Genomic DNA, 22,210 nt, shown 5'->3' on the forward strand with positions numbered 1-22,210 from the left:
TCCCGTTCCTGCTTGTTAGCTCCCTTCAAGAGCTGGAAGGCCACAGTGAGGTCTTCCCAAATCCTTCTCTTCTCCAAGCTAAACAAGCCGAACTCCCTCAACCTTTCTTCAGAGGAGAGGTGCTTCAGCCCATTGAACATCTTCAGGTAGCTCCTCTGGACCCATTCCAAGAGTTCTGCATCCTTCCTGTACTGTGGGCTCCAGGCTTGGCAGCAGTAATCCAGATGGGGCCTCACAGGGACAGAATAGATGGGGACAATCATCTCCTCCCTGCAGGCCACCCCACATTTGATGCAACTCAAGATACTTCTGGTCTTCCAGGCTGCAAGAGCACACTGACTCCTGTCCAGCTTTTTGTCCCTCAGGACCCCTAAGTCCTTCTCTGCAGAGCTGCTCCCAAGTTTTTATCCCAGCCTGTACTCATATGTGGGATTGCCTTGAACCAAGCACCTTGCTCTGGCCCTTGTTAAACCTGATTATATTCTCACATGCAATTATTTTCCTTTTGCCAGTTTACAGTGCATGGAAACACTGTGTCAATTTCAAGCTGGGAAAAAAAATAAATAAATCCATTGATTTAAATGAATTCAAAGAAGTCTTTGGCACACAAATTTATAGTGAAACATACCCCTGCAGTCAGCCTTCCTTTCACCATATACATGACCATGGCATTTTAAAACCAGGAAGTTGGATTTGGCCAGACAGAAGTGCCTTGAGACACAGGCTTCCTTGCTAAACACTCAGCTGTTGCCTGTCATCATTGCTGTGAGTGGAGAGAGCCAGCACCCCTTCCTGCTTACCTCAGCTTACCATGTCGGTAGCACATATCTATCAGCTCTCTGCAGCATGCTAACTATTAACAGTATTCTCTTGGGTTGCTTTGATTTCTAAGACTCCTCTATCTTTTTTCTATATTCCCTCACTCTCACTAGATTAATCCTTTTGTGCAAGGCTCGAAGAGTACGGTCTCATTAAAGGCTGCAGCAGATGGCAAAGATGCGCTATGGGAGTGACAGCAGGATGCACATGAGATCTACATGAAGGAGTGCTGAATAGCAGCAATACAACGCTGTGGCATCATTCATCATTGTAGAAAGCAAGATATAAGGTTGTCTCTAGAGATTAATAGTGTGAAGTCCCACGAGGTCCTTCCAACCATTGACATGCAGTTTCTGATACTGAGCAATTGCAATCCCTGCCGTTCATCTTGGTGGGTTAGCATGGGATTGGAGCGAGGGAGAAGGGATGATTGGAGAAGCATTTTATTGCCCATATAGCTCTTTCTACAGGGAAATGAACAACCTTACAGAACACTAAGAGTTGAGGAAGCAAGAACTCTTAGCTTGTGGGAAAAAAATAACAGGAAGAAAAATCATCCACACAAAGCTATGAGGCAATAATCAGGAGCAGAGCAGGAATGAGGCGTTAACCCTCAAGCACTGCTAATTCCCCTGGACCATAACCTTGTTCACAGAAAGGCTGAACAAAAGCAGCTTCCCTTTGAACTCCAATCAGCTCCTTTACCAGATACTCCTAAATCTAACTTTATCCCCTGATTGCTGCAATTCTGCTACATTAAAGAGATTCTCTGAAGTAACTCTGATTCATCCACAATACTGCTATTTAGCAACCAGAGCATGAGAGCAATGCAGTTATGTTTTGATTTCAATTCAATTATCAGCAAAGTCATAGCAGAGATCCAAGATGTCTCAGTGGAGCTGCAATTGCATGCTGACAGCACCTTTCCTCCTCTTCCCCAAATTAAAGCCTTTCTGGAAACATCCCTCTGCCACACGGCACTGTGGCTGCTGGGTCAGCGACTAGGGGCACACGTGGTTTATATGGGTGCTCCTCTGGGAACAAGAAGACATTTTCTTTGTCAGAAAAATATTGAGACTCCTCCTTGCTTCCAGGGTCAAAGCTGGTTTCTGGAAGCAGAGCTAGTCAGAGATACTATAGAAGCAAGGCTCGAGGAAAGGGAAATACCACATCCCATAGGGACACAGGCTTTTCACATGAAACAGAAGTAAGAGCTGAGATTAAAATAGTTCAAAAGGAGCACTTCTCTTTTCAGAGAAGAAAGGAGAAGTCACCCCAGGCCAGACCAAGAATAGCTCTTACTACAGACCTATTTCAGCATAACTAGGACCGGTCCCTCCAAGCAAAGGGACTGGGGGCCCAGACCTCAGCACAGCCAAAAGCCCAACTAGGAAAGATGACTCTCACGTTTAACTCTACTGCCAAATTCAAACATCAGAGCAACAGAGTTTCAACATTTGAAGGTATAATTATCCCTTCAGAAAGCAATATTTTGCAAAAGACCCTTTCAATCAGGCAGCTGAAGAGAGGCTAGGATATAATGAAAAAGGACACAAAGACTTTCTGCAGTGAGTTCTCACTATCTTCCATTCTGATGATTATAGCTAAGCTACTGCAAGAGGGTGTTAAAGGTAGAAATCAATACTCACCAATAATTTTTAGCAGATATCTACAAAGCTCAGTCCACAAAAACTACTTCTGTTCTTCTCAGCATGTACAGCAGGTACAGCTCCACAACACCATCAGCCACCTGAAGACGACAAGGAAACAACAAGCAGGACTAACTTCATTCTGGGCAGCACGTCCAAAGGGCCCTTAGAAGGCACCTCATCATTAGCCACAGCTGGTAAGCAGCTACTCACCACAGATGGAGGCTCCAGTGCTCATAGGTCCTGAAAGTAATTACAACTTTGGCTACCACATGCTGGGAAATTCAATTACATCCTTCAGGTGGTCTAAATGAGCAGAAGTGGGCCCTACCCCACACACAGGGAATTAAAGCAAAAAAAGCTCTTCTAGAAAATAATGGATCAGTTCATCAGATTATTAGTACAGTTCTCTACCAAAAGTCTTGGTGCTTGTCTTGTTCCCGTGTTTTTTTTCATTGCTTCTGAGAAACTTCGAAGTAGCATCTAGTTCTGCATGTCCTAAATAACACTCATTGCTTTTCTACCTGGAGTTGAAAGAACCTGCTTTCAGGGAATGTCTATGCTTTACCTGGAGGAACGAGACACTTTTAAGTAGCATTTGCTAATGTGACTAAGCCGTATCACTAATATCTGCAGCAGAGTTCTGTTGGGAAGCATCTGTATTTCCTTAAAGTCTGACTGGAAGCTGTGTTAGCTCTAATGGCTGCCCCAGAGATGCTTCTACAGCACTGTGAGCTCTGAAGAGCAATCACCTCCCTCTGTCTTTTCTTCCTTTATGTCTGGGGAAGGGTTTTTTACTGTAATACTAAAGACTGCAGCTTTGACTAGGTTGATAGCTTAATTCAAGAAGTTGTCACCCTCAATTCAAAAGTAACAATGCTGAAATAAAAATGTCCTTCCTTGTCACCTCTTGGAGATACAAACAAAGCCAAAGCTATTCATTTATTTTCTGTGGTCCCTGGGAGCTCTGAGGAGCTGTATGTCCTGCTCTGAGGAGCCATCCATGGCTGTTTTCTCGCTGTTTTACAGCTGGTGATTTACAGCAGAGGTTGAAATCTGTAAGAGTAAACACTATAGTTTTATTTTACATTAAGGCTTTGCTGTGTCTCATGTTCCATTTAACAGAGTGCAGTGATTCTTAAATGGTTTAAAGGCTGCTTTCTCAGAGCAAGACCTTATAAAACAGTTGACTGTTTAATGTGAATTCCACAACAGAGCCACAACAATTCCCTCACTAAATTTTTGGAGGTCTAATAGCCATCTGGTGGAGCTGCGTGGCTTTGAGGGAGGTAAAAGGATCAAATTTAGATTGGAGACCTAGTTTTGGATGACTAAGTTAGGTGAGAGGAATCCCAACCAAGATGCTGCAACAGCTGCTGAGATTATTTGTGGAGCAGCCACCAAATGAAATGTAACACCAGATTTTCAATGGTGTACTCTACTGTTTTTAGAAATTAAGCTCCCCAGCCCTGTTCTTGTTTTGGAATTCATTTTAATGTTGAAGATGCAGGAAGTACTTTTGTTCATCACCACAAAGGCAACTAAGTGCCTAAGTCCCAGTGGCTTCAGTAGGAGTTAAAATCATTCAACCTTGGGACTTTGAACTCCATTTAGTTTTCCTCTCCAGTGATGATGTAAATAAATGTGAGCTTTAAATCTTTACATAATGGACAAATTGGTAGGTTCCATGAATATTTCTGAGCAGAATTCAGTGAAATCTGGGAGGAAATATCCTCTCCTGAGGCCTAGATTTGCTGGTATATGGAAGGAGATGTTGCTCCCTCCACTGATATTCCCTGGTGGAGCAGAGCAGCCCAAGTGCTGGGTGGTGGTTGTAGTGGGGTGCTGGTAACCCTCCTCTGTACACCTAACCCAGCCATGGGCCTCTCCACTAGATCCCTTTGTTGGCTAGCACTGGTTTAAATGTGGTAGATTTTTTTCTATCTTTTTTTCTATCCAGTCACACCCCGATGGCTGGATGGTAGCCATAAGCAAATAAATGGACCATGCTATCTGTGAGCTCTGAAATTAGCTACTGTTAGCAGTCATCTTACACTCCCTGTTACTGCACTGGTATCTAACTGGTTGGTATTGTCTGTTTTATTCCTCTGTATGCACACAGCCAAGCAGGACAATAGTATATAATTGACTAAATAGTTTTCAACAGACTGTCTGTACTCAGTGAAAACAGCCCCAAAGCATAAGACCATTTGCTGTTCTGTTGTATTCATATCTGGAATGTACTTAAACTATCACGTGTGCATGTACTTACTATGAACATTAAGATTTTCACACACAAGCCATGCTAGTTCTAAAAACAGTAATCTCCTAGACAGCATTTCTTCTAAGAGTTAATATGACTGCTTACTGCTACACTTGATACACAATGGAGTAGGGAGAAGTTTCTTTAATTATTTAGAAGCTAAGAAAAAAGGGGGAAAGAAAGACTATTAAATGATCTCTGAAAGATTCTTAACCTTTCCCAGGCAAATATTTTGGATGAATTTTCTGATTTTAAGAAGAGAAGAGAATTACTCATCACATTTGTGACAGTAAGTTACAAGATATCCTGAACTGATAATTTAGCATGTAAAATCATAAAAGATTTAGCTGCCAAGTTGAAAAAAATCACAAAAAATTGTAATTCCCTGAACTGTTATAATTACTTACTACTGGCATGAAGCCAATGAATAAATTAATGTGGTAGGAAGCAATGGTTAGACAATGACTTATCTTAGTAGACTGTCAAGTGTTCACCAGCCATGTGGGTGAGCCAGCCATCCATCAGTCACAATGTTATGCGACTGCTGGATACAGCTTTGCTCATACGGCTGGAGTGTTCTCCCTAGCACACCCCCTCATAATGTACTCCCTACATTACGCCAGGCTGGGCACAGCATGGTGGAGGCCCTTGTTTCCTGGCACCTCCTAACAGGAGACGGTGTGGGCACAAGATGGCAAGGGCTCGGAGTCAGCTTCAAATGTTGACAGTAAAACAACAGCTGCAGAAAGAAACACTGTGCTGTAAACCAGGATGTAAACTGCTCTCAGAAAGGAGCCCAGCTGGAGTTCAAACAAGACGTGACTGCAGGTTTGAAAAGAACTTTTTGCCAGAAAACAGCTTGATCTTGACTGAAAGCGCATACCAAACTGAAGTTTCTCTAAGCAAAAGGTTGCATCTGACTGTGAGTGAAGTGATTAAACAACAGCTTTAAGGTTCAGCAACAAAAGTCTCAGCAGAATCTGAAGACATTTAAGGGGCCTGATGCTCCTTGTTTTACAGCATGACAAGGAGAGAAAAAACGTCTTCAGAAAAGAAATGGGAATGCACTGCATGTGAGAGCAAAATGGGGTTCACCCTGATCCTTCAGGACAAATACTCCTGCTCTTGCTCACCAGCAGCTGCTGCCTTTGTTTCCAGGGCTAAGTGCTATTTTAAGCACTTTGCAGTAGTTGAATAGCTAAACAACCTGCTGCTGCCAGAGCATGCTGAAGGCCAAGCAGTGGCAAAATAGGCTGCAGACCTAACTGACCCACACAAAGCCACTGGACATGCTGTCTGTGGGCTTGTTTGGTTAATTTTTGAGGATTCTGCAGCTAGGTTGAAGCTTAATGGCCTTCAGCTGTGGGAGTGAGGAGTGGTTTTAGGAGCAGGAAGGTAGACAAAAAGGGAGGAAAGAAATGATTTGTTTCCCTCTGAAATTAAGAAGCGGCTGACTTTAGCTAAACTAAAAGCTCGCACTTGCACTCACAGATGCTCATCATGGGCAGAAGAAAAAACACAGGAAAAATTACCTAAAATGTTGTTTAAATTCTGCAAATAGCCAAATTAAGAGAATTGGACTAGAACTTCACTTTACAGTGTATGTTATATAGGCATGACATAATACTACCTATTTTGGAGTACTTAAAAATTTGCTACAGTCCTTTTAAACCCCTCCAGAGAGACCTAGACAGGCTTGAACAGTGGACCCAGGTGAACACCAAACTCAAGTACAACAAACCAAGGTGCAACAAACCAAAGTACAAGGTCTTGCACCTGTGTGCTGGCAATTCCTGCTGTCAGTACAAGCTGAGAGACAAAAAGATGAAGGACAGCCCTGCCAGAAAGGAATTGGGAGTACTGGTGGATGGCAAGATGGACATGAGCCAGCAACGTGCCCTTGCAGCCCAGAAAGCCAACCGTATCCTGGGCTGCATCAAAAGAAGCATGGCCAGCAGGGAACGGTAGGTGGCCCTGCCCCTCTGCTATGTGCTGTTGAGGCCTCATCTGGAGTACTGTGTCCAGATGTGGAGTCCTCAGTACAGGTGTGGTGTAGACCTGTTAGAGCACATCCAGAGGACAGCCACAAAAATGATTCAAGGGATGGAACATCTCTCCTCTGAGGACAGACTGAGAGAGCTGGGGCTGTTCAGCCTGCAGAAGAAAAGGCTCCAGGGAGATATGACAGTGGCCTTTCAGTATCTAAAGGGGATCTGTAAGAAAGAAAAGGACAGACTCCTTTACAGAGTCTGCTGTGATAAGGAAAGAGGAACTGGTTTCCAAACTGAAGGAGGGGACATATAGATTGGATGTAAAGAAAAAGTGTTTTATAATAGGGGTGGTGAAGTACTGGAGCTGGCTGCCCAGAGAGGAGGTGAATGCCCCATCCCTGAAGACATTTAAGGTCCAGCGCTCTGAGCAGACTGACCTAGCTGTAAGTGTCCTAGTTCATTGCAAGGGAGTTGGACTAGATGGCCTGTTAGGGTCCCTTCCAACTCAAACGATTCTATGATTCCATGAAAATCCTTGCCCTTGCTGACACCAGCACAACAAGCATCTGCCCTTTCACATCACATGGCTTGGTGCCTAGATGATGTTGAATCAAAGCCTCAGCGCAATTGAACAGTCTCTGGGATATCCCTGTTCATAGTTACTTCATTGTTTGGCATGGCATCAAACAGCAATAAGCAAAGCAAATGAGCAAGCAAAGCGTGACAAGAGGATGCCTCTCACCAGCTACCCACAGCTCCCACGGTCTTTCCTGTCTGTGTTTGTTTTGGGGGGGAAATGAAGCATCTCAGTCAGGGCACACTTAATAGGCAGAACTAGCGCAAGAAAGCCTTGTAATATGTGTCTAGTGACATGCTAGGCAGAAATGACAGTAACCTGATGGAAATATATGGAAATTCAACATCCTGCCTCTCCATCCCCCCTCCCTACCCCCTGGTATGCATGACTTTGAATCTGCTTTTGAGAGCTCCTGCAGTGCAGGGGCTGCCCATCCATCTGGCAAGGTTACAAACACATTTCAGCGCTGTCTGCAACGAGCCTGATGTAACCTCTCTTCTCCAGCCCCTGCTCTCCTCCTCCCGAGCTTTGTGTGCTGCGGAGGAATGAGGACGGGCAAAGCAAAACCAATGAACCACAAAGAATCGCGGGGCCCAAACTGCCCAGTCCCACGAGGGGAACAGGGGGGTGGGGGAAGCAGGAAAGGGAGAAAGGGGAGAGAAAGGGAGAAAAAAGAGGGGAAAACACACAAAGAGCTCGCAGTGGAGGGGTAGTGGAGGAGTAATAAGAAAGCCAGCAGGGACAGGCTGCGCCCTCGCTGCAGGGCTTAACACTGAGTTATGGCTTGCTTTGCAGCTATGTTACATTTGTCAAAATCTCTGGTTCTGGCTGTTGAGGTATTTTCATGATGCTTGCTCATGACAGCAGCCAGCCTGTCACTAACTTCCCCTCTCTTCTCCAGGGCAGTAAAGGAGAGAGAAGGCCTTTGTTTGTCAGTTGTCATTTTTTTTTTTTCCTCTGGGAGTTTTTCCGTAGCCAGGTCATAGAGTAACCCCTGTTATATAGGAGGCACCATGCACTGCAGGTGTTGATGATTGTTATGGCAGGTGTGGTAAAATTCTGCAGTTCCCATGTTAATCAAGAATTGCCTTTACTTTAACTAAGAGCTGAAGTGTAGATTTAGTTATTCAACAATTTATTTTGGTTTCTTTCTGGCACTAAGCAAGCTACAATGTACACATTAATCAGAAGTTCTACAGCCCATGACTTTAGGATATTTTATTAAAAATTAGCTAAGAAAAAATGGAAATATTCAGATCTCCCTCTGATACAACCCCACAGAATAGCTGTTTTAATGTCAAGAGCCAGGACACAGCATACAAATACGTGGGTCAGCACTTAGAAATAAAACAAACTTGTTTCTGTTTCTCTAAGAAAGAAATTTATATTATCCTCACAATTTATGGAGGAAGTTTCTGCCTTACTAGCTTGACTCCTCTGAATGAGAAGAATAACAGGGAAGCTTTTCTAAATAATCTGCTCAGGGAATATTCACCTTAGACCTCCCCCAGCAATTTGAGGGGCAGCTGGACACAGGAACACTGGAGAAGACTCATGTCCAGAAGCCAGCTTCATAGAATCACAGAATCATAGATTGGCTTAGGTAGGAAGGGACCTTAAAGATCATCAAGCTCCCACCTCCCTGCCCCAGATTCTCCTTCTGCTCCTGGGTGCAACTTGCAGGCATTGTTCAAATACAGGTGCCAGCCCAAGTGGCCATACATCTGCAGCAGGGGCATCAAATGTGTTAGCAATGAATGTAGGAACATCTCAGCAATTTTCCATCTCAGTATTTTTTCCAAGAGCAAGTCATGCTCTGACTCAGCCTCACTAAAAATAAGCCCTTCAAAAATTAAATAAATTCCCCTCTGCCACAGCTTCCAAGACTGCAGAGATTCCTGACCTCACATGAGCCCCTAGCAGCCTTCCACTGACTTAAAAAAAAAATTCCTTCTTTTGACCTTCACTATTCATACACTGCATTGCTAATACTAAAAATGAAGCACTTGAAAAGGCAGGGAGAGTGGTTGTGTAGCCATTTGTTTTGTTTTACTTGGAACTTCAAGGACAGTTTGAAAAGAAAGGTGTGGACTGCAAAACTCCCTGTCAGGTCTGCAACCCTTATCAAATTGGTGGTTCAACTCCAACAAAAGGAGCAATATTCTTTGGTCCTGGTGTTCTGTATTGCAAAGGCAGATAAAACAGAAAACATTCCCCATCATTTCTGAAATTACCCTCACTTCCCCATTTCTTTCTAACAGGAATTGAAGTTGAGCAGTGGTTACTCTCTGCTGAAGCACACAGGCTACTGCAAAATCAAAATCTGCTTGTATAACTACGGAGGAAGATCATGTAGCTGCTTGCAGCCTTTCATATCTATTAAACTTAATCCAGTTTGCCAGGCAACAAATAAGAGATGGGATCACTCGTGTGCTGTATTATTCTACTTAAAGGCCTGTTAACAATTTGCTATTGTTTGAAAAAAATTGCATGTCATCAGTATTAGTCACACTCTCCTTCCCAAGAAGATAACCTTAATTACCCTTACTAGGTTTGCGTGCCTGATGTGTTTGGTCCCACCTATTTTGCTTGTGAACCTGTTATTTTCAATCACTGCGTTAAAAAGAAGTACTTAATTATGATGATCATTTTGCTTCTTCATAAAATGCCATGATGCTTATTTTCCTCTAGGCAGCAAGGATGATCAGAGTGTTTTGACTGCTTTGTTTGGAACAGTTGCTCACAAACTGTAGATATAAATGGTTCAAAAAATAGAAAAATAAATTGACCCAAATGTTTTGTCTTTTTTTTTTTTCCTCCTTGAAATTAGATGGATTCACAATGCTCCGTATATATATATGTATATATATATTTACCTTTGCTGCTTAGTAGAAGTTCCCTAACACCTGGTCCCTTTCTTTCATCTCCACTGCAAGACACATACAACTTTCTGAAGACATCTCTTGTCTATTATCATGTACAAAAGGTCACAGGAGAAAAGGATCTTTAGAGAGTTGTTTACTTTTCCAGAAGACAGTGTTTTTTGGATTGGTGCTTGCTTTGTCACCAAAGATGTCATCTTTGTACTCCATTTCCCATCAGCACTCTTTGCAGCTTAAAGTGTGTTGCAGTCATTAATATGAAAAATTGCTTGAGGAGATTAGATCATTTAGCACGGTATTTGACAGTGCTGGTTCTTGCAAGCTCAGACTGTCCCGAAGGTGATATGTGCCTTAGTGTTCTCAGCACAGGCATTGCTGAACTGAAGTCTTACTCTTTTCAAGAGAACCACTGGGTGAAGCTGAAAATATCCTGCTCCTGCCCTAGGCAGGCTGGTGAAAATGTCCCAAATACCAGTCATTACTGGAAAAAAAACAGAACTAAAGAGTTTTGTTAACATTGCCAAATTAAGTTCTCAAAAAGCAGGTAATTAGAAATGCATCATGTCCAAAACTACTTATTGCCCACATCTCTTTTTTTTTTTTTTTGTCATAGGAGCTATTCCAGTAATTGTGCAGTATGTGTTATGCTCACTCAATGGGCAGGTGCTCAATATTTTCTGTTTCCTGCACAGCCTTGTGCAAGTGAAACCTACTTCACTGCATACTGTGCAAACTCTCCTGAAAACTGGGTGTTTCCTCACATGGCTATCCACCCTGCTGAGCACTACTACAATCCTTGAACCTATCTTATATGTCAGAATGACAGTTCCCAAGCTGTTTTTGCCCATACTACTAGCCTCCTTGTCTCCCTTATAAAATAAAGAAGCATCACCTGTGCTAAATTTGGTTTAATCACTGCGTCGAGTCTGACCCAGGATTTCTTCGATTGTTGTAGGGACAGAATTGGATTTTTCAAAGTAGTGATCTGTTGCTCTAGCCTCGAGAGAAGCTTTTAATTTCCTGTATTTCAGTGCCTAATTCATCCTATACCTTCCAGTTTCTCTAACAGTTGAGGTTTTTCCCTTTCCTAGTCAAATCCATTTTCCCTCCTATCTTGAGTTATGCTCCCTGGCTTTCCCCTCAACAAGGTGTTGCACTTGGGTCGGGATAATCCCAGATGTGTGTACAGACTGGGAGAAGAACTCACTGAGAGTAGTCCTATAAAGCAGGACTTTGGTATTCTGGTGGATGAGAAGCTGAACATGAGCCAGCAGTGTGCTCTCACAGCCCAAAAGGCCAACAGTATCGTGGGCTACATCTAAGGAAGGGTAGCCATCTGGGAGTGGGAGGTCCAGCTTTGCACAGCACCAGCTTCCCTTCCTCCCCTCCCTTGTTGCTCCCTCCATTCCCAGCTTCTTCTCACAGACAGTGTCTCACAGGGACACAGGGCAGCAGCCATCACACTGGCCAGTTACCACAGTAGTTGAGCATGGAACACTTGTTTCAGCATCCAACGTATTGCAGGAGTCCCAGGGACACAGATATAGCTCCCCAGTGCTGCTAGCATCTTAATAGTTAAACTAAATTAAATAAATAAAATGGCCACAGGTTCATAAATACAAGCACTGGTGCTGCAAAGCAGATTTTATCAAGCTGTTTTTGCTCCATAGTGGGGAGTACTCAAAGACTACTTCAATAATAGCAAAAATTTCCAATTACAGATGTGCTGCAAAGTGGGAACCTAATAGAAAGGTAACAGAAGGTGCAAGTACATGAACTAATCTGTATGTTTATTTTTCAGATGTGGCCATTTGTTGCTTTTTTTCCTTCTTATAGTCAGATATAAAACAGAAAAAAAGGTGAGAAAAACGATGTATAGAGGACCTAGTACTTCCAGTTCCTTGAAATATCTGCCCAAAATTTTGAGTTACAAATAAATCTATGTGAATAAAGACCGTTTATTTAGACCATTTATTTTTTTCCTTCTGGATAACATCATATTTTCATCTCTGTACAGTTTGAACTGTGGGTTATGGTTGCATTTTCCTTTAGCTACACTCAGTGTTTATTTCTCTTTTTCTGCTTTTGCCTTAGAATCATTCCTGGCACTGGCATAGTTATATTGCAGTTTTATGGATGAAAAGAAATACGTATTTCTTTCGCTTTTTCCCTGCTATTCTATCTGTAAAATTTTTTTCATCCTGTTGAAATAAACAAAAAAACAGGCAATAAATCACCTGACAGCACATAAAAGCTGTAAGCAGAAGACTTTGCAAGTGTTAGTTACCAGTTTTGAAAGTCTCCATAAATAGCTATTGAGAATTGAGAAATGCAACAAAATTATCACAAGCATGTGGAAAAAAAAAGAGAGAGAAGTTGATATAAAAGTGCATATGTTGAGGGAAGTTTGGGCGTTTTCACTAACTTCCAATTTCACCTTACTACTACGGAGCAACATTAGCTCCATGCGCCCTTATAATTTATTTGTGCTTCACCGGGCAAACACTCCTTCTTTTAATAAAATGAAGACTTAGCAGTCCAGAGCTCCCTACAAGATTCTTTACCTGGTGAATACCAACCACAGGTCACTGCCTCAGGACTGAAGGGCTCTGAGCAGGGAGGCCTGGTTGGTGGTTCTGAGACATCAAAGACCTCAGTAGGCTCTGCTGCAAGCTGCTGCCAACGCACCTGCCTGCCTTCCAACACTGAGAACACAGTGAGATTTCTACTGAAGGCTGGCTTGTGCTAAGAAAAATGATGGGAACTGAGATTTTTCAAAGGCAAGAACCTACTCTCTTTTGATTATCTCCTAAAAAGGTCCAATAATCAAATGATGGCAATTGTCAAGGGTTTTTTACTCTGTGAACAATATTATGTGTGCTGCTTATTACAAAACATTAAAACACTTTGAATATGTGAAGCATACAATGAGCAATTAATACAGGACTAGACCAGAGCCTAACAGGCCACCTGAAAGAAGCTGTCTGTCCAGCTTACGAGGCCAGCAGAAGAATGGAGTTGGGGAAGCAATGGCTGCACTTCATCAAGGACAGAGCAAAACTCATTAGGTCTTGTGGATTCCTTCCCAATGTTCCCAGGACTAGGACAGCATTAGTGACACTGACAGCACCACTTTTGTGTGTCTAAAGTGATATCTCCTGCTCACAGGAGAAAAGTTTGAGCTTGCCTTCATCTTTTTGACTCATGTCACCAGAGGCAAGTGGGTCTTCTGGGAAGAGAGTTGCAGTGCTACACATTTTGTTCTGTAACAAGTACATTTAGGGAAGTGAAAACAAGTCAGCTAATGGTGAAAAATCAGCGAGCATAAGTTAAAATGTGTTTAAACTCTATGCAGATGCCCTTGTTTGGGAATGAAGAAGTTATCCTCAAGACAAGATTATGTTACAGTGAGAATACAGTGCATGTCTGAATGCAGATTCTCACCTGGAGATTTAACACATCATGAACCCAATGTAATTCACATTGTACTATCACTACACATTGAGTTGAACTGCTGTATAGTCATTGATTGTGACTCATGTTTACATAATCACAGTGTGACAACTCTTATCTTTGTGCTCCATCCCTTCTTCTATTTCTGTCTCTTTTGAAGGAAAGTCTTCAGTCAATGCCAGAACCCTTCTATCATGTGTATATGTGTACTCTGCCTATCACTGATTATATACAGTCCCATGACATTACCACAGTACAGCCAATACATGCAGTGACATTTCATATTGGCATCGTTTGGAAACAAGTCAGAAAGTATCCCTTCATGGTATCCAGCACATATTTTGTATAGCACACTTCTAAGAATAAGGATTGAAGTTAAGACTTGAGTTTGGCATGTATGATAAGACATGAGCTCTGCAAAATGGCAGGTCGGACAGAAACACCTATCCGTGCTAGCTTCAGAACTGAAACTTGTATCATAACTTTATGCTATCACTATTGCTATAGTTAATTAGTTCTCTTGACAGACAAGACTAATTAACTTAGGTTCAGCCCTGCTACCTCGCAGCTATACATCTTAAGGGAATCAACATTTGTTACGGCTGATAACTTGCAGCCCATGTTATGTGGTGGCCTGAGACAAACCAATGGAGCCTGCGTTTCCTGGCACTGTGCTACCATGTGAACTCCGAGGTAATCCTGAGATCCCTGGCAGCATTTTCTGGTTATCAGGGAAGAAGTAGCCAGAATAATGCTTCAGAGTCCATGTGCAATCTTTTGTAGCATTCTAATCCACTGTCTGAAAAAAAGTCTCCCACTTTACTTTTTTTTTTCCCTTAGACACGATCAGAATTTTTTTCCCTGACAATATATTGATTGAATGTACTGCAGTTTCATTGACATTCCCGTGTTAATTCCACTCTTGTCTGACATCACAGAAACTTTTGCTTCCTTATGCAGTGTAAATTAGCTTCAGCTCAATTAACCTTTTGACATATTGTTTTTTTCCAATTTCTTTTCATACCAGCTAGTTTTCCTTTAGACCATCAGCACTCACCTTCTTTGATGAACACTTCCCCACCTCGCAATACTGCTCTGTTTCAGCAGTGGCAGATATGACTCAAGGGTACAAAGCCACTTTGCCATATGTTTTTCTCTAAGAAAGGCAGCTGAGTGCTGTGATGCCTGAAATACTCTGGCCTTCGGACCAGAAACTCTGCTTTATTTCATTTGAAAAGAAATTAGAGAAGGGAAGAGCACAAGAACGGGGGACCCTGATGTGCATTTTGTGAACTTACTTTTCCATTTAATGTCTATACAAGGAAGAATTTTGCCCGTATTATCAGGGCTATGTGTATATATGATGCAGTATACTGAAGCAGTTTACCCTATTTATCTTCATTAACTCCTTTCCTTTAAGTTCCCCCTAATTCGAAAAGGCAAGCTGTGCTCATTATGGTCAAGAAGGGTATTATTGCATGTGAAGAACACACACATTTCTAATGGTGAGTTCCTACTTAATTGAATTCAACGAATGACAACACCATGACATTGCTAAGATTAATGACTCAATAATTTTTGAGACAAGGCAAAACGTGAAGTAAATTGATTGCATTATTTTTTTTCCTTGGGAACACCACTGCATGCTAGCTCAGCAGTGTCCTGGAGGGGACTCATTGCTGTTATACAATGAAGACCCGCTACCCCTTCTCTGTTCCAATCTTGCACTCTGACATTACTTTGGAGTAACTTCTAATGTAATTTCCTAGTTGCAGAGATGCAGGCTGAAGATAATTGTGCTGAGATCTCAACAGACCAAATGATTAATGCAGAGGGCTTTTTGGAGTGGAAACTTCAGTTATTATTAGATTATTCAAGAGAAGAAGGTGCCAGAGCATGGAATAGAGAACTGCAATGACTGCACATTTCACTCTTGAAAAAATATGAATAGATTTTCATTTCTGCCATCTTGTTAGCAGCACTCATTCACTCAAAAACCTCTTCTTTCCTAAATGCAATGTTAGTTGTAACATCTTGCTTGCAAAGCCACTTGCAGACAATGTGATGGCTTCTTTTTCCCTACGTGACTTAAGTTCACAGTGAGTTTCACATAGTATATGGAACAGCATCTGTTGAAAGAGTTTCTGTAAAATATAAAAACTGGGTTTGATATTGCACAACATCATCTGCAATATCATATATATATTTTTACAAGATAGTCATGGCAAAACAACAGTTGCGAATCTAGTGGGCATTTAGTATTTTCTAGTACAGAGGAATAGTGTTCTGTTTGTTAGCAGGAGTCTGTGACAAAGGCAAGTATTCCCAAGCTAGAATTTTACTAATTATGAAATGGACTATTGATGTTAACTAGAGGATCCTGAGAAATAGAAAATACAGAAGTAAGGTCATTTTCCTCTGATAACCTGGTGTCCAGAAAAGAATTGCAGGTTTGACAAGAATATTTCCTCAAGAAAGCTAGATGTGTTTTGCACATGGAGTATTTGAACTTTGGATGAAGGAGAAGTGGTTTCAGTTTTAGCCTTCTACCTTTCCCTCCCTTGGGAGTATGGGGAGTGAGAATGAAAGCAGCACTAGCTACATGGCAAAGAAACTTCATCATATGCTGAAGATAAAAGAAAAACATTAAATTGTTGAGATCCAAAGAGTATCTTTAGTGGGAAGAGTAATCTTAAGAGTACATTTTTATTACTTTATCTGTTTGCAATTTATTGCAAATACTTTTGTCTTAAATTTCACCTAATACTAAAACTATCAAGGTAAATGGTAAGTGACATCATGTCCTTCAGCCAGGTTTTGGAGACCCACAGAGCAAGGGTTGAACCACACTGGATACACAACACTGCATTACTCCTACAGAAACTGCCGAAGAGCCTACACCTCTGAGAACCTAGGTCCTTAGAGATTATCTGCCTACTTCTAGCTAGAGGTTGTCTTATTGCAAAAGGGCTCTAAATATAAAGGCTCTGGGTGGTACTTCAGGTGGAGTAACAGCATAGGAGAAAAGACCTGAGTTCAACACTACTGCTATGTGATAGGTCTTTGAAATGTAATGTAAGGGAGTTGTTCATGGGACTGTTATTTAGGAGCACCTGAAGCGCACACTTTAGTCTTTATTTGCTGTTTGAATGAAGAGAATTTCATCACTGCAGACATTTATTTGAAGTACAATTTTGGTTCTGCCCCAGCTTGTCTTGTTTTGTAATGGCCAGTATCAAAGAAAAATAAGTATTTTCAGTCTGAAAAGAGATTGTATTCTACCTTGGTGGCTAATGTGATCTCTTTGGTTTAGTGTTATCCCATTACCTTGCTATACAACTGCAGGCCATCTCACCCAGATCAAAGTGCATACGAGATGACAAAGTGCACAAGAGCAGGGGAAACTGCTTCTTTCAATAATATTGCAGCAGCACAGAGAGTTTATGACCCCGAAAAGATGGAGATTTACAGTCAGGGACAACTGAATCATTACAAGCTTTGAAGGAAAAAGGGCAAGGACAAGCTTTCCCTGAAAAATAAATAAACTTGCAGTGTTCAAATATCTTTTGGTATGAGCTGATGATCAGCATGCAGGGACTAAGACTCCACTACAGAAGCAGAACTTGTGCATTCAAGGAGTCCTGTGACAGTGCTCTTACATGTCTGTACAAAGTTTTGCTGTACACTTGTTGCCACATTTTCCTAAACGCCCACTCTTTCATTTGGGGAACAGTCATCTCTGCAGTTTGATTTTCAGGCACGATGGCTCTGGGTAGTGCTGGAGGCTCAAAAGTCTGTGTGAAGCTTATGGGAACTGAAGTTAAAGACTATTCCTGAAAATCAGAGCATGGGTGCCAAAAGCCTGATGTTCAGAAGCAACAAAAATGTTGATATTTCAGGAGATCTAGTCATGGGCAGACTGACATGAATGTGATGTTTGGCCTGGAATCCCTGCCTTCTGAAGGGCTTGCTGGGAAAGAAGTATGCTAGTAATGTAGTTTGACCCTAAACAGAGGAAAATGAGCTTAAATGTAGTCCGTGGTCCATGAGAGTTTGCTCCATCAGTACTTTCCAGTGCATCTGGAAGTGGAGGGAAGCAGGGTAGTAAAAATCAGCACTGGCCAAAAGCTTCCCAGGCAAGTAGCAATCTATAGAACTGGTCTTACTCCTCTTGTCACTATGGAAACAGGCAGAATGGGGACAATGATTGTCCTGGCAATAAGGGCTGCCCTTTAATAGCCAGTTCCTTGTACACTTTGACTTTCTCTAGCTGTCAGGAGTGCCAGGAGCCAGCCTGGTTTCCAGGGTAGTGATATAGGTAGAGCAGGCAGATGGGAAACTAGGCAAGAGTCTGAGCTAGTGAGTTGTGACTCTCTGAGATGCCCTGCCCTCCCACCCTCATCACTGCTGGTTTTGACTTTCCAACTATTTTTTCACCCTTCTCACACATTCATTGGAGTTAAAGTTTTCCATAAATTCTTGGTTGCCAAAGGAGAACATCTCCGATGGATTCTTCATTGAAGTGGCAGAAGCAGGCAATACTTAAGGGAATGCAGATACAATACATAAGACTCTGAGTTTTCCTGTGAGATGAAAGGCAGGGATTTCATCAGTGTTACATTTGCCATCATTAATAAGTAGGAAAAAAAAATCCTTCTGACAATTCCAGTCTTGGCTTCCTACTAGATTTAGGTCAGATATGACTCCAGTAACATGACAGTTGTGGAAAAAGTAATAATTCCTCCTTTTTATTTTGTAAGTGAGAAACCTGCAAATGCTCAGCTCCTAATTAAATAATGATTATAAAGTGTGCAAGTGGAAGAGGCATCCAGGTGGATTTCTGGTGCTCAGTTGTGTGCTGTCATATGCCTTCACTGACTTCAGTTCAGACAATAGCTAGATTAGACAGAGCTTTCCGCCTTTTCTCTTCTCCTTGAACCAGAGACAGCTTGGGTACTGAAATGAGACTCCATCCTACTACCACTCTTTGGCTTATTCCTTGATGCAGCTAATCTGGAAAGAGAAGACTATGAGAGTCAGCACCTCTTCTGTTTTCCTTGATCTATGCTAAAAACCACATCATCTACCTAATTACACTATCTGCATTCTTTTCAAATATGCCTGAACCCTTCAGGGCTTCACAAGCATCAGAGTTTGCCTAGTGTTTTGTCCACTCTAAGTAGTGTTGTACTGCAGCTCAGGATGGTAGGTAAGCTACAGCAGGAGGCTTCCAGTAAGAATGAGCTGTCTAAGCTGGGTTGTCCTTTGCTTTGTGTCAATACATAGAACAGCACTATCAGGAAATCTTGATAAGTCTTCCCATATAATCCTATAAGGAAAAACACTGCCTGTAGTATTTCTGGGTTATGCTCAGAAGAGTAAGACAAACACTGAGTGCTGATTTAGGTGAAGTCAGACATGGTTCTTAAATGCACAAGTCTTACACTGATTGCAGTAAGTGTGGAACAGAGCTTACCACTAAGAAGAAACTGACTTGGGATTCAAGATGCCTTTATAAAGAGTTCTGGCATCAGCTTTCTTACTGACGGTGTCTGATGGACTCAGAATGATGAAGAACATTTCCAAAGCCACAGTAAATACTATTTTTATTCAAGAGATAATTTGCATAAATTCTTCCAAGTGCCTAAAACAATAGGCATAATATAAGCAGCCTTCAAGGAGTCTCTGGATAAATTACAAATAATAAATGGTGGGATGCTGGCACTGTGTGACACCTTTCATCCAAATAAGCCAATGTTCTCAAAATACTGGGCAAGTCCAGTACATCTGTATAATCACAGATGGCCTGGGTACAGGAACATTATCTGCCCTGCAGCCTATGAGGAAGTAGGGAGAAGAAAGTAAGAGGTAATGCCCCAGAGTAGTGGGTCTGGGCCATGCCTGGAAGCATTACAAGCACATCCAGAAGAGCAGGGAGTAACAGCTCATGCTGAAAAACATCTTCCGGCTTTGAAGTCACTGGTGAAGGGCCAGCTCAGGATACAAGATCTGAGGCATGCTCCTGAGTGGGTATTTCTCTTTGCCTGACTGACTTTAGTGAGGCTGTAGAGGAGGAGCGTTGTGTGTTTATGTGTGCATGGGTGCAGCTCACTCAACCATCACTAAACCACAGTCTGCTCTGAAGTGGTAGACAGATGCCTCTGAAACTGGATATGTGTCTACAAAAAATGTTGGTGATCAGTACTTCACTCAAATAAGATATAAGGAAACTGAAACATGTAACCTGCAATAACATAACTGGAACTCAACCAGAACAATCAAGGCAATAACCTTCCAGTACTTCTATGAAGACTGATGTGGCAGCTGAAAGAGCTCTACAAATGCCTAGATAACTTGTAGACAGCAAACTCTCTTCTGGCACTGGTTTACTGCAGTAAGTGGGAAGGAAAAAAGCTAACTGCTGACCAACATCTCATGGCACCTACATTTGCCTTATGTCCAGGGAAAGCCTCGAACTCACCTCATTATGATATTCAGCTGTGTATCGGTGCAAGACTGTGAGGTAGTCTGTGGAAGAGAAAACACAACTGTATAATAAAATGTGCTACAAATAAAGTAACAGGCCAGAGAATAATGATAAATAGCCAAGTAGCATGGAAATGATCATTTTACTAGTTTGAATTACAACGTACCAAGGGAATAGTCATTGAGTCCAGTTTTATTAATGCAATACATAACTGATTCAGAGGAGGCAAAATGCAAACTCCCTCCAGAATTAGTTTAACCAGTGTGAATTTGCGGGTAGACCAGGCCTCAGTCAGAACAAAAGAGAAAATAATCCCCTTGTAATGCAGCATTTAACACCTAGCAGGCAGGTGATAATTGCTTCAGTCCAAGGGGATTAGCACATTGTAACCTCATTATATTGCAAAACGTAACTTCCCTATATGGGGTTGTCTACATGGAAAACTTACAGTGGCATAAACAAAGGCATGAATTCAAACTGATTTAGTTTTACTGGAATAATTCCTGGTGTGAATTTATTTCTTAGGAAAGAAGAACGCATTTTATTTGTAGTGATCGCTTTTTTTTTTCCCCTTTTTTTCCTTTTTTCCTTCCCTGCCGTTTAGTCAGTGGTGTTTTGGAATTAATTTAAGATAAATTGAAAACTACCATTTTTCTTGAACAAGAACATTCACACAAAAGGTCTGATATAAACTATACTTTTTAAGTCAAGCTAAATTGTTTTAGCAATGTAACTGCTAAAATTTTCTTCTATAAGCAAACTTTAGTCAAAACGAAACATTACTTCAAGTGGATGGCATAGTTTCAGGGTACATTAATAGGCCCTGAATTAATGTTGCCTCTACATGTCATGATGACGTTAATATTTCTGTATATCCAGACAGATCAGATGCTTTTACCATAATCTTACAAATAAATAATTGAGAGGGAAAAAAAAAAGGAGGGAGGAACAAAACAAAACAAGAAAGAGGAAGGATTCCTTTTGTCCATTTTGAGGAAGGATCAGTGGAAGGGTGGGAAGTGAGAGATGGCAGGTTGCCTCCATCTAGAAAGATTTAGACTGATGTCAGCTGACTGTGAAACCACACAGTGTTTTTCTTATATCCTGGGTATGGTAACTTAAGTTGTTTAAAAACCAGACACTCAGTCTGAATTAGAATTTCAGCCTTTTTCAGTTGCCAGTGGAGAGACATAGTCCCTACGGTCTCTTGACCTGCCTTAAGCACTCAGCTTAGTTGATTCTATTTCTCTTCATTATTTAATGCCAGATGAGACAAACCCCACCCTGAATGTCGACTGAAATATGCTGAAATATGCTGAAACTACTCAGTCAGCTTCCCTTTATATATTGTGATTTTTAAGAGTTCGCTCAAAATGAGGGACACTGGATGTCAGAGAAGCCCCACTCCTCCACCCCCTCTCCACCAGTTAATGAAACAATAACATTCCTAAACTAAAGAAATATATGGTTGGGGAATCCTTTTTTATTAACTGGCAAGTGTGCCTAAATACATGCAGCTAAGTATTAATGCATTTAGGGAACACTCATACGCTGAAATACTAGACAAACATGCATTCTTGCTAAAGCAAAATTTTTTCTGATCCTAGAGGGAGTTTTGTCATAATTAGTGGTGCAGGACCAGATGCACGGGATACTTACAACCTGAAGATATATGGAAAGAGAGCAATTACCAGTTGTTCCTCCACTAGAGTGGGTAGTATTCAATATTCTTTTTAATGGCTTAAACAAATAATAACAAATACTGTAAAATAAATAAAAATGAAAACAACATCAGAGCAATAGCTAAAAATCTTAGGAGGACTTGTTCAGAATGATCTTAAATTGGAAAATAATACGAAGTAAAAGAGATGTAATTTCAGAAGTATAAATGCAGAATACTCCTTAAATTACCAAATGTTAAAATATGAGGAAGCAATGGCAGGGCAGAGGCTCTGCTGGAAAGGAACAAGTGGTTAGAATGGATCATGACAACATGAATGAACAATGCAAACATCCGCAAAGAGAGGCAGAATGTCATCCGTAGGGTACATGAAATCACCTTTACTTCCTTTTCTATTTTCTCAGAGCT

This window comes from Lagopus muta, chromosome 2 (genome assembly GCF_023343835.1).
Source record: "Lagopus muta isolate bLagMut1 chromosome 2, bLagMut1 primary, whole genome shotgun sequence".
NCBI lineage: Eukaryota > Metazoa > Chordata > Aves > Galliformes > Phasianidae > Lagopus > Lagopus muta.